Source organism: Poecilia formosa, unplaced genomic scaffold, assembly GCF_000485575.1.
Source record: "Poecilia formosa unplaced genomic scaffold, Poecilia_formosa-5.1.2 Scaffold532, whole genome shotgun sequence".
Lineage (NCBI taxonomy): Eukaryota > Metazoa > Chordata > Actinopteri > Cyprinodontiformes > Poeciliidae > Poecilia > Poecilia formosa.
The window spans coordinates 76,770-89,953 of NW_006800471.1; the positions used below are offsets into that span (position 1 = coordinate 76,770).

Sequence of the window (13,184 nt, forward strand, 5' to 3'; positions counted from 1 at the left end):
TATTAAAAGCAGAACAAAATTTTTTGTCTGCTTTGCTTCCATCTCTGTGCTACAATCTGTGGTGGTCTGGTGCCATCCCTAAAAAGATAATGCCCTGGGCATTTGCCTATATTGCTCATGTCAGAAACCACCACTCTCTGTACCATTTAACATAGCAATTGAGGCAATGCCCAGATGGCAAATAACGCTCAACTATGAACACTGACCAAGGAGCAACAAGCAAGAAGTAACCATGCACAAGGCGCTCATCGTGACTGTTCTCACCCTCTCTCCCACTACATAAGCCAGGTAGTCTGACACCATGGCAGACATTACAGCTGCCACTTTGAACAAAAACAATCAAAGATCAATGTGCATGCTCTGCGTGCGCTTTCATTCTTGTGTTTTATTTATTTGTTAATTAAAAAAATATCAATGTACATAATTAAATAAAATAATGATAGGTACTGTAGTGTATGCAGAGCATTACAAGAACAAAGAAGAGTGTTCTGTCAGGTCAGCATATGCTTAGAACAAACTCACGGCTATATCTGTCAGACACGTCATTACCATATAATTTTATTTAATTAGCAACATAGAATCATGACATAGATACAATTTTAAAAAGTACAATAGTGAATTTTAGCAAAAGTATAACAGCAATCTCCTGAAGAAGCTGAACGTTTTGAGATATGAATTAGCACTATTAGTTGAAAATAGCAGAAATAGTTAATGACCGAAAAATGTGAGGAGGATCTTAATAAGTGAGAGTGCAGTAATGCATTCTCACTGATAGAGCGTTTCTTTATTAGGTGTAGAACAACAGGTGCTTGCCATGCATTACATGGGAGGCAGTGACTGCTTTACTTCGATCTTCCCTATGTAATGCTAATGGGAGGCCCCAATAAAGAGACATTCTATTGGGTATAGAACAATAGGTGCCTGACATGCAATGCCTTTCCTTATGCATTGCCAAGGCAGGCCCCAATAAAGAGATATTCTATTGATATTCTATTGAATATCTCTTTCTTCTTTCACCAATTCTTGTTATTTTTAAATAAGAAGGTCTATTCTGTCATTTAAGGTCTGAACAGCAGGGAGGCTGAAGGATGGTGGGAGTGGGCGGGCGGTGAGCCTGTCAGCTATACTAACTGGAGGAAGACCCCCCCTCGCTCCAAAATGAAGAGAAACAGGAAGTGTGTGCTGGTGTGGAGAAACGCCAAGTGGCAAATTAGAGACTGCAAGAGGAGCAGAGCTCATCGTTTTGTGTGCTCAGTTAAACTTTGAGGACGACTTGCAGCAGCAAGATAAGCTGCTACTGATGCTCAGGAAATAACCTGTCATCGAGGACCACTGGGGTCTTTTTTTATGGCCTACTTTTATGATTTTATGATTTATTGTAGCTCTAAAGCAATTTTAGAACACTGTGCTTTATTTAACCAATGAAAGTACTAAAGTTTTTAATGACTTTTTGTTTTTTAATGGTGTGAAAACAGTTGGAAATTTTTCCACACATACTGCACCAGAACATTTTATCTCTGTGAACATTTTTTATTTTTCATATTTTACTTTTATTTTGTATATATTCTTGACTTCATCTGAGTTTAATTGTGTTTCCACAGTTATGAACTGTAATTTAATGGTCAAATTCTTTACTTTTGTTCCATTAAAATGGCCAACTGAAAATAACTCAAATTGTACTTTTACTGTACATATAAGCAGAATTTGGAGAATTGCCACCAAAGAGTTCCTTTTAAAGTCGTTCATGTCAAGTCTGTTTAATTGATTCTCTGTTGCTGTCCAAGCCCAGGCTGCGTTATTTAGATCAGGGCCAGAGGGTTTGAACCACATGGGTAAACAGTAATGTGATTATCTCCATCATGTGATCTCCCAGCAGAGCATGAAAGAAACCATTTTATGCAGGCTGAGAGCCGTTCTCAGGGTTTCTCAGGCACTGAACAGATCCAGCATGTCGTCCTCGGCTCGGTGAGTCCACACAAAACTGACAAAATACGTGTTTAAATACTTGGTTTAAATTTAAAGCATTTAAATAATTGAAATAGTTTTTTGTGCCATAAATAAGATAAAAAAATCTAATTAATACATATTTTTAAATGATATTTTGTGCTAACTGATATTTGAATAATATTAACACCGGTACATCTACATCTAATCCTATGATGTCTTGTCTTGAATAAGACTGGAAATCCTTAATGATCTGAATGTAAAGTAAATATTAAGTCAAAGCTGCAAATGGATTTTCTAGATATTTTGCTTTTTTCTTTGAGATACTGAAACTTGTTTTTGATTGAATAAAAAAATAAATGCATTTGATGGATGGTGATGCATTCTTCTGTTATATTTTAGAGTTATCTAAAGTTATCTAGAGCTTTTTAACACATAACCACATATTCTCAGAGAAAATTATGATCTGGGAAGATTCTTGACCACAGTTCCAAAGTTTTTGTGTTCTTGTCTTTGATCAACTTTATTATCAATTCTACGTTGTTCCATTGTCCTCTATCATGCTGACAAATACACAGATCACCAGCTTATTGTCATAAAGTGGTTGTTGATGGTGGTGAGGATTGACGCTGAGACCCAGGTATGGTGAAGATGAAGCGTTTAATGAGAGAGATGAACACAGTCCTGGCTCAGGAAGCACGGCAGCAAACAAGCACGTAGCCAATACCGGTAGCAACTGACATGTGGACTGGACATAGAAATAAACTACCTCAGGACTTAACAGTTCTACTGAGGGGAAAAACAAACTGACTCACAAGACGTTGCGTTAGACGATAGACAAACTAAGACAAGGACCCGACAAGAGACAAAGACAACAGGTGGGTTTAAATACACAGGGAGGGTAATCAGGTAAGTAGACACATCTGGGGAGCAATCAACAGGGAAGACAGACTCACAGGGGAAAACTAAAAGACAGAAAAACCTCAAAAATAACCACACAGAAAACATAGATCATAACACTTATTCCTGATTTCCTTACTTTTGGGATATCAGCCAATACTTGCATGTGAAACTGACCTTTCTGGCTGATTTGATTGACCTGCCCACAAGGTCACGTCTACACGTGCATGAATAAAAAAAGCTATCTCACAGTTGCTAGAAGCAACTTTGTTCCCAAGCTGACTTTAAACACAAAAAAACTGGTATCGCCCAACATTGGAGTCAGCAGGTCAGGCTTTATAAAGACCTTTGCAGCATACCCCCCTTAAAATCAAGGATTTTGGCTTTACTGATCCATCCATCCATCCATTTTCCGTCACCCTTGTCCCTCAGTGGGGTCGGGAGGGGTGCCGGTGCCTATCTCCAGCTCACGTTCCGGGCGAGAGGCGGGGTACACCCTGGACAGGTCGCCAGTCTGTCGCAGGGCTTTACTGATGAACAGGTTTATTTGGGAGTAAACCCTAAGTTTCACCATAAGAGCGGTGTACAAACAAAGACAAACAAAAGACAGTGCAAGCTACAAACGACCCTCTTACAACCGTAACTTTTGAACCAGAACATAACGTTCACAACTAAAATATTGATTCTCATTCATAAACCAAACCAGTATTCTTATATGATAAAGCAAATTTATAATTTCAATCAATCAATAAAAGAAATGTCCTTATTTACAAAACAGACATGCCTTGTGCCTCTATCAAGGGGGCTGCTAATAATAAGATACATTTAACAACACCCAAAGGGTGCGTTCACACTGCAGCCTGAAGTGAACCAATTCCGATTTTTTTGACGTAATGCGACCTGTATCCGATCTTTTCATGGCAGTGTGAATAGTACAGGTCGGATTCTTTTTCGAATGTGACCCATATCCGATAAGTATCCGTTTCAAATGCGACCTAACGTTCAGGTTGCATTCATCCGAACTGAACGTCACTGATTCTCAACAAATCTCACTATTCTGCGTCCTGAAGTAAGCAAGTGGGAAGAAAAACAACAACTATGACGAACTATATGAGGATTAAGTTGTTAATATGCTGCTCCAGCCGGACAACAACTTCAAATATGTAAGCTAAGCTCCACCATTAGCCTCCATGTTTACTTCCGCAAACACTGAGCACTTCTTTTTATGGCAGCTGGAAGAACACTGAGAACACTGATGCTATTGCGCCCTCTACTGCGCATGTGGGACACTATCAGGTTGTTTGCCTGTTCACACTGCAGAACGCATACAGGTCGCATTTACTGGCAGTGTGAACGGCCCCGGCAAAAAAATCAGAATTGCCAAAAAATCGGATTTGGATCACTTCAGGCTGCAGTGTGAATGCACCCTCTGTTCCAACTTGTTTCCCGTTCCTTCTGTTGCCAAGTTGCCGCTGCACAACAAAAACAGTGGAAGTTCTCCTATCAAAATAAAAGCATAATATACAAAAACCATTAGTTAACTAACAAAAAGGCAATAAGCTCTAAAAAGGGAGTACAACAAGTAAGTTGGAGTTATTTACACTCCCACCAAAATTATAAATGAGTTTACACAAGAACAGAAATAATTTTCTCAAACAAAATAACCCATGTATACATTACCTTAAAAACTTTCTAACAGAATAAAAACATGTCATGGCTGTTCAGATTATTTACAGTCAGGGGTCTACTATAGCCAAGACTTCAAAAAGTCCTTAGTGAGGTATCATTGAGTGACTGAATGGCATTCGGCACATTACTAACTGTCCTTAAACAGTCCATGCCACATTGTGTGAAGGGAGGAGACGCTCTAAACGCTGTACAGGTTGGTCTTAGCCCTCTGGAGCTCTGCGAAGCCTGAGACCGATGACACACTGGCAGATAAATGAAGCAACAGTTCTGCTTATCCCAGGGATCCAATGACCACTCCATCTGATTTTTTTTATGGTGAATCCTTTTCCTTGGTGCTTTACTTTGTTGTGATTCTGAGATATGATGAGTTTGCCTGGTTAATGTTGCTTTGGGATCACATCTTGGTGCTTGAAGGAGTCCTTGATAGATGAAAGTCATCCTCCCACCTTGAGGAGATCGTCTGTTTCCATGAATACATCTAGCTGATGCATTTTGTTGTGATGTGGTAGCTGGTTGCCTTGGGTGTGGTAAGTACAATATTCGCCTTGTATTCTTTCACATCTCTTTTGATTCTGTTATTCTTGTGTGCAACATAGTCCATATTGTAATTTTCTGCCTTGTTAAACATTTGCTTTGAGTGTTTCAATGTGATTTCTGCAGGCCTTTTAATATCTGAGTGTGAAGCTTATTTGAATAGAAGAGCCTTCTCACCGTGTCCTTGTTTGCTTTTCTGTATTCCTTCCTTACGTTTGTCCAGAAAAACGTTATCCTTTTGTGAGCCTCTTCATCCTTTACCTTTCCATCCTTAACACTGATCATGTCCATCGATGATGCAGAAGACCATTCCTTTACCATAATTCACAGCACAGAATTGTTTCAGTTTCGTTTGACTCTGATGTGGAGATACCAATAATGCTCCACCCTAGATCTGTCTGGAAAGCAAATGGTTAATTCTCCTTTCCCAGCAGAACCTTTTTTGGAGCTAAAGCTCTGGCACAATTAAATCCAATAAGTAATCCAGCATTGCAACTAAGGAGAGGAGGTAACTTATCTTCAATGTCTGCCATATGATTCCATTTCTTTGCCATTTCATTTGTAGGTGCGTTGTCATGTTGTCCTTTTTGTAACAGGGTGGAAGCTCGATGTGAAAATCTGAATTATAACCTCTCACACGTAGCCCTGCTACTCTCTGACTTTTGACAATTGTTTGAACTTCCAGCATTGTGGTAAGTTTTAAGTTAACTGGATGGGAATCTGCTTGTAACTGGTTAATTACTTCTTCACTGATAAATGTGTTGTCACTTTGTGTCCAGTAAAGCGTAAACTAACTTCTCTTTAGATGGACTCTGGGCAGTAGAAACCCACACAGGAACAATCATGCAGGTGCAACCTGACTGACCCATCTTTGTGACACTCAGAGCTGTGGCTGCTGTAGAATCACTTTCTATGATGTTTGTGGAGCTCTCAGGTCTTTCACTTGCCTTGTCATTCTCAATGTAGGTGATGGGATCCATGCTGAACACCATGGCCACAGGCGCTGGGATTCTGTTTACAGCTATGCTGTCTTGTTTCTCAGCTTTAGCCAGCTGAGAAACGATGGAGCAGCAGCTTGAGGGTGTAATTGTTGTAGTGGATTGTTTACAGGAACTGATGCACATTGTTCCCAGAGTGGTTGATATGAATCTCTAGAACCAACTGGAGCTGGTTGGCTTTACTGATGGACAGGTTTATAAGGAGTAAACTCTGAGTTTCACCGTAAGAGCTTGTGCCTCTATCAAGGGAGCCACTAATAATAAAATACATTTAACAACTTTGTTGGAACTTTTTTTCTGTTCCTTCTGTTGCCATGCTGCCGCTGCACAACAAAAGCAGCGGAAGTTCTCTTTATCAAAATAAAAGCATAAAATACAAAAACCGGACGTTAACTAACAAAAAGGCAATATGCTCTAAAAAGAAGTATATCAAGTAAGTTGGGGTTATTTACAACCTTTTATATGTTTTTTGCAATTCCATGATTGTGGAGATTCAAAACCCACAACTCTAATGCATGATTCTTAGTTTATTGCAAATATCCTGCAAAAATGGTCAAAAACACTGGCTTTAACTGCCTGCTAGCTTAACTGCGGGTGGCAGTGTTTCATACTTCTACTACACTTGTTATCTGATCAATATGTATAGTAACAAAAACCAAGCTATTTATGTTCTTGGAGGTCTGTGCAGATCAGCTGCTGGGATTTTTAGCAGCATTTTTAATCAGTCCCTCACCCAAAGCTCCATCACCATGCTTAAAGTCCTCCACCATCACACCACATTGACAAACGTGGAACAGCAAAGGAGCTATGTGAAGCTGCTCTTCCTGGACTTCAGCTCATCTTTTAACACCATCATTCAGAGCAGACTGGTGAGGAACCTTGGGGATCTGGGTCTCCCCCACAACATCTGCTGCTTGATCATGAACTTCCTGACACACCGCTCCCAGAGGGTGAGAGTAGGAACCAACCTGTCCTCAGCCCTGAGCACAAGCACCGGCCTTCCACAAGGCTTTGTGCTAAGAGACCCCTAGTTTACAGCTTCTACTCCCATGACTATAGCCCTTCCCACCCAAACAATACCATCATAAAGTTTGCTGATGATACCACAGTGGTGGGGCCGATCTCTGGAGGAGATGAAATCGCATACAGAATTGAGGTGGAATGACTGTCTGTCTGGTGCACCAATGGCAACCTCCGTTTGAACACCTTCAAGTCGAAGGAACTGATTGTCGACTTTAGAGGATGTAAACCAAACATTCAGCCCAGAGTTATAAATGGGGAGAGGGTGGAGATGGTGACACATTTCAGTTTCCTGGGCAGCTGTGTGTTTACATCTTACACCATCTAGCCCTGCGCGTGGCCCTGTGTCTGCATTGATAAAGTTTATGTGTTCCTCAGTGGTGCATTGGTGCGGCGATTGATCAGCGCATGGATGGGCTGTAGTGCTTGCCTCATAGTCATAGAGCATGCTGTTTTTATTATTTATTTTTTGCAGCGCCACAATGCTTCAAACTGTGCCATATCAAATGCTTTGTCTATCCGGTAGTTGCTGTGATGCAATCAGGAAAACTTGCTCCTTAAATCTCTGGCAACTAAACATTCTCTGTTAAGCTTACAAAATTAACGGTCAAGAAATGGAAAAGCTTGTTCTCTACCGTCCCATAAGTTGAATCTCCTCGTATATTTCTCTGTATCCAGCAGTGGGATGTGCAGTGCAGCGGGTTTAGCTTTTCATGCAGGGCCAGTCCTAGATTGCATGAGGCCTTGAAAACAATTTGATTTAGGGTCCCCTCTATCTGCCAAGATCATCAGCACCACTAACAGCATTTCAACAATGATTTAATGGAATATGGGAGAGGGGCTCTAGCTTAATTGTCCAACATTAAAAGATGTAACTGTAAATTGCTGAGATAACAGGTGTTTGTTCACAAATATATTTGTGAACAAACAGAGCTCAAACTCTGTTTCTTCACAACTCTGTTACCTCTGTTACCATAGCAGCATCAAACTGTTGCTTACTAACTCAAGATTGTTCTTTGCACTTCTTACAAAGTAAACTTATAATAATAATAATAATAATAATAATAATAATAATAATAATAATAAATTTAATTTGTACCACACTTTTCATTAGCAAAAATCTCAAAGTGCTATAGTGCAACTAAAATCATAGATAAAATCATCATCATAAAAATCATGTGGAGGCAGAATAGGCTTGCTTAAAAAGAAAAGTCTTTAAGCATTTTTTAAAGTCAACCAGTGGTTGCGGAGCTCTCAAATAATCATGGAGAGAGTTCCAGAGATGGGGGGCAGCCACAGCAAATGCCCAATCACCGATGGTCCTTAATCTGGATCGAGGAAAGTGGAGGAAGTTGCAGTCTTGTGATCATAGAGATCTGGTGGATGAATGTGGATTGACAAGGTCCTTCAGATAATCCGGTGTGGTTCCGTTTAAACACTGATGGGTAATGAGAGCGATTTTGTACTGAATTCTGTAGCTGACAGGAAGCCAATGAAGGTCATGCAGAATAGATGTAATATCGTCAGATTTACAGGCTCTCAATAGAATCCTGGCTGCGCTATTTTGAATGTATTGAAGCTTCTGAAGATGTTTTTTATGGATTCCAACAAACAGAGTTGCAGTAGTCGAGCCTGGAGGCCTGGAGGCTCGACTACGGCATCTTGTCTCTGATGCCGAGACAATAGTCTCGGCATCAGAGAAACAGAGAGATGGACGAATTTTGGAGATATTACGAAGATGAAAGAAACAGATTTTAAATAGATGCTTAATGTGATTTTCAAATGTAAGATGAGAATCCATTCTTACTCCAAGATTTGTAACAATGGTGGAAAGGGGGAGGTCTTGTCCAGAAAAGAAAATAGTCGTCAAAGTTGAAGTTGAACTTGCCAGCTCCTTAAAATCTTAAATTGAAATATTAAACAATTTAAAATCTTTTAATGTATCCCTGCTGAAACCATTAAATCTAATTTAACAACATTGCTATTCTGACTAAACGAATGTTAAAATTTAATATCGGTGGTCTGTGTTAAAATGTTAGCATTTATGGGGCCCCTGAAGATCCAGGGGCCTTATGCAGCTGCCTAGTTAATTTATTTAGTTCAGTTCTAAATGTGTTTTTAGATCCACTGGCTAATTACCTAATTGGGATTTAATAGATGTGAAAAGAAATTATATTTATTTTAACTGTATTTTTTTGTTTTTCTTAAGACTGTGTGTTTTAGCATTGCTAAGGTCTTCCAGTAACATAAGAAAATGTAAGTTGATACATTTCCTATCAACTTACATTTTTTAATACAACAAACACGGTGTGCAGCTGGTGGGCCATCCTTGCGCCCCAACCACTGACTTTAGCAAGTTTTCAGGGGGAAACTGAGAAGTTCAAACAAAACAGGGCCGTGCAGAGACCTTTGGAGGGGGAGGGGCTCAAAATTAAAAAAGGCCACATTGAACAAGATCTTAAAACACAGTACAACAACATAACAACATAGCAACAATATTAATCAAGAATTTAATTTGATCCTACTATATCAAATTAGTTCAGTTCATGTGGGGACAATGTAAAGCAAATGTAATATATTTTACATTTGCTTTAATATATTTTCTCCAACAGGTATAATGTTGCTGTTTCTGCTGCTGACAGTCCTGGAGGGCTGAGCTGATCTGTTACTGTAGCTGTTAAACAGACCATCGGAGAGAAGGTCGCTGGTTATGAAGTTATGAAATAAGCAAATTTGCTGCCATTTTACTAATTAAGCCTGTTGGGATCTGGGATGGGGTGCACAGTGGCACAGTTGGTAGCACTGTTGCCTTGCAGCAAGAAGGTTCTGGGTTTGATTCCCAGCCTGCATGGAGTTTGCATGTTCTCCCTGTGCATGGTGGGTTAATGTCTGTCTGGTTAATTGGTCTCTCCTAGGTGTGAGTGTTTGTGTGCATGATTGTGTGTCTCTGTGTTGCCCTGCGACAGACTGGCGACCTGTCCAGGGTGACCCCACCTCTCTCCCGGAACGTTAGCTGGAGATAGGCACCAGCAACCCTCCTGTCCCAACTAGGGACAGAAAATGAATGGATGGGAACTGGGGTTTTCGGTTTCTTTGTGGGTTTTTCTCTGTTTGCCTGCTGCTTCCCCCTTCATCCACTAGATGGGGACTAGAGGCTGTACACCTTGGAGGGTGTACCCGCTGACTCTGTCGGTGCACCTGTGATTCATCACTCAATCATCCTGGAATATATGAGGAACAGGCTGCCAGCACTTCAATGCCTGAGTGTTTGCCAGTCATGGTACTCTGCGCCCCTCTGAGCTAGCCCTCTGTGTTATCTCTGAAATTGCTTCTAGTAATTTATCCTTGTCACCTCTCTCTCAGGTGTTTCATTGTGACACCTTGGAAATTCCCCTGTGAAGCCTGAGACCTGGCTTTCTGGATCTCCCCCCCGCATGACATCGTGGATTGTTACCCACTGGTTGCCCAAGAACCTTCTTCACTCCTGCAGATCTCCAATAAACCGTTTCTAGATTCCCAGCTGGCAGTCAGTTCGCTCCTCATTCCTCCACATCTGAACTTGCCTGAACTTACCTGTCCTCCCTCCACCACAACCTCCCCATCACCAGCAGAGAACCCACTCCGTCAAGACCTCACACTGGAACCCGGACCACTTCAAGGATACCCACACAGTGGTTTCCATACTCTGGAAACCATTGCATTACCCTCCTGGCGGAAATCTATCTTCACATCAAGTAAGATCAGACTAATTCATCTCGAAGTTCCAATTTTCTGACGACCTCAAACTCATCATCTCTTTTTCTTCAGCATACAGACAACCTGGGTTGCCAACCCCAAGGACCAGACTCGCATAATCTCACTTTTCATTATTGTTAAAATAAACTATTTATCTGATTATCTATTCTCCTGGTGGTGTTCTGTATGTGGGTAAAGAAAATGGGTAACACTTTATTTGAAGATGGTGAATAAGACTGTCATGACACTGTCATAAAGATGACATAACACCTGTCATGAACATGAATAAGCCTTCATGAATATTTATGACTGTTGTCATAAAGTGTCATTCGGTAAATTATGACACTTTTAATACAAAGTTGACATTATTCAAAATGTCTTTGTTATGACAACTTGACATTAACCAATGAATCATTACTGTTTAAACTTTACCTTTAATAACATAAAGTTACCTAATCTTTAAAGTGCAATAAGTAATACTTTTATAACAAATTTATATCAGTAATGATTTCTTGGCTAATGTCAAGTTGTCATAACAAAGAGATTTTGAATAATGTCAACTTTGTATTAAAAGTGTCATAATTTACCGAATGACGCTTTATGACAACAGTCATAAATATTCATGAAGGCTTATTCATGTGCATGACATGTGTTATGTCTTGTTTATGACAGTGTCATGACAGTCTTATTCACCCCCCTTCAAATAAAGTGTTACCAGAAACTGGAACCCAACATGACAAAGCCCTAATAATATCTATTTAACCTCTACAATAACTTGGCTGCAGACTGCTTTATAGATGAAAAAATCTCAAAGTTTTAAACTCTGTATAATTTTTTGATGTTAGCACCTTTTGTAAAACTGGGATATCAAGGCAAAGAAAACTCAGTAGCTGCTGGTAGAGGCCATTAAGAGGCCCCTAGAAATTGTTTAATTGTAACACAGACCATAGATCTAAACCTGTAGCATTCATTTATAGAGAATGACGGTATTATTAAATTTTATTTAATGCATTCATCTGAGAAAAACTATACATTTAGGATTTAATTAGCAAGTTTACTTTGTAAAAGTTTAAAGAATCATCTTGATGGTGTGTTATCATGGCTACTGTATGGTGTAATCTTTGTGTTTGAATTGGGTTTGTTCACAATAACATCACAGCAAATAACCAGCAATCAGTGATTGATTTTAAACTTGGCCAATAAACCTGGTCTCCTCTCACAGACTTCACCTTAATTATATTTAAACGTTAGTGATGCTGAGGTTCTTAGTAGAAAAGGTTTCAGGGGTGGGTGGGGTTCTTGGGCCAGCCCTGCATGAACAGCCGCTGCAATGCGCATCTCTGAATCTACCTGGAATCCCCTGGTAGCCCCTATGCCAGTCCGCTGATACTTTGGGGACATTTTGATTCATTTTATTGTGGCATGATTGGCTTTATGCTGTGGTTCTAATTATGGCTAATATTTTTCGCTGATGTTTATTTTGTGAACTCCGAATGGGCTGAATCTTTAACACTTGAGGTTCTGCAGTAACTTCTATTTACAGCTGCTCACCCTCAGCCCAGATCCCATCAGCAGCGGCTTTAACCCACCTGATAGTGACTTTAAGGAGAAGCAGAGCGAACAGTCACCAGGTGGTACCAGGTGGTACCGGGGCATTGAGGTGCGTCGCGACTCGCGGTGGCAGTCGCAGTCGCAGTACCGTGTCTTATATCAGAATGTCTGATATAAAGACAGACATTCTTTATATTTGTCAGTGGGACTGACTCAGACTGCCTGTAGTGAACTGGACATTCAGCAGCCTGATTAAGTTAAAATCAGAAGTTTTCTCTGCAGCAGTGTTTAGGGGCGAGGCAGGTTTTTTCCCACTTTTGCAAGGACAATTACAAAAATATGAATAGAAACAGTTTTCCTAACGTCAACATCAGACCTATTCATACACTGATTTTCTTTTCACAAATCAGTGTATGAAAAAATATTCTTGCCCATAATTTGATATAAAGAGCACAGATCCACCCCACTTCTCACCATGGGCCTGGTGTCTGAATAACATGGAGGGAGGCAGAGAAACTGAGAGTCATTAGTAGACTGAGGGCACCCAGACTAATTTATTTTTGCTAAATTATTATATTTAGCTAAATATTATTGGTGAGGGGCACAAGCAGGCCTTCTGACATACAGATAAAAAATAAAATATTGAAAAAATTTTATGAAATTTTAAATCAGGGTCGAAGGAGATCGGCGGCAATAACGAAACCAAACGCTGTTTCTGCTAGAATTAAATGTGCTCGATTTATTTCCCCACAGATTACAGCAAAATAACATGCATCAAACACGGTTACTGCTAGAACAAATATGCTCGATTTA

The 13,184-nt window shown here is 40.1% G+C and overlaps 1 protein-coding gene across 2 annotated transcripts in view; it reads left to right on the plus strand.

Moving 5' to 3' along the window:
• Nucleotides 1-1,031: 1,031 nt before the first annotated feature.
• The window catches only part of LOC103129278 (U2 small nuclear ribonucleoprotein A'), a 56,782-nt gene continuing 44,629 nt past the window's right edge, over nt 1,032-13,184 (plus strand). Inside the window, exons 1-2 of one of the 2 annotated variants that reach the window (XM_007540321.2) lie at nt 1,032-1,965; nt 10,449-10,819. The gene's annotated coding sequence lies outside the window, so the exon portion shown is untranslated. The remainder of the gene's footprint in view (nt 1,966-10,448; nt 10,820-13,184) is intronic. The other variant, XM_007540320.2, reaches the window with a different exon arrangement.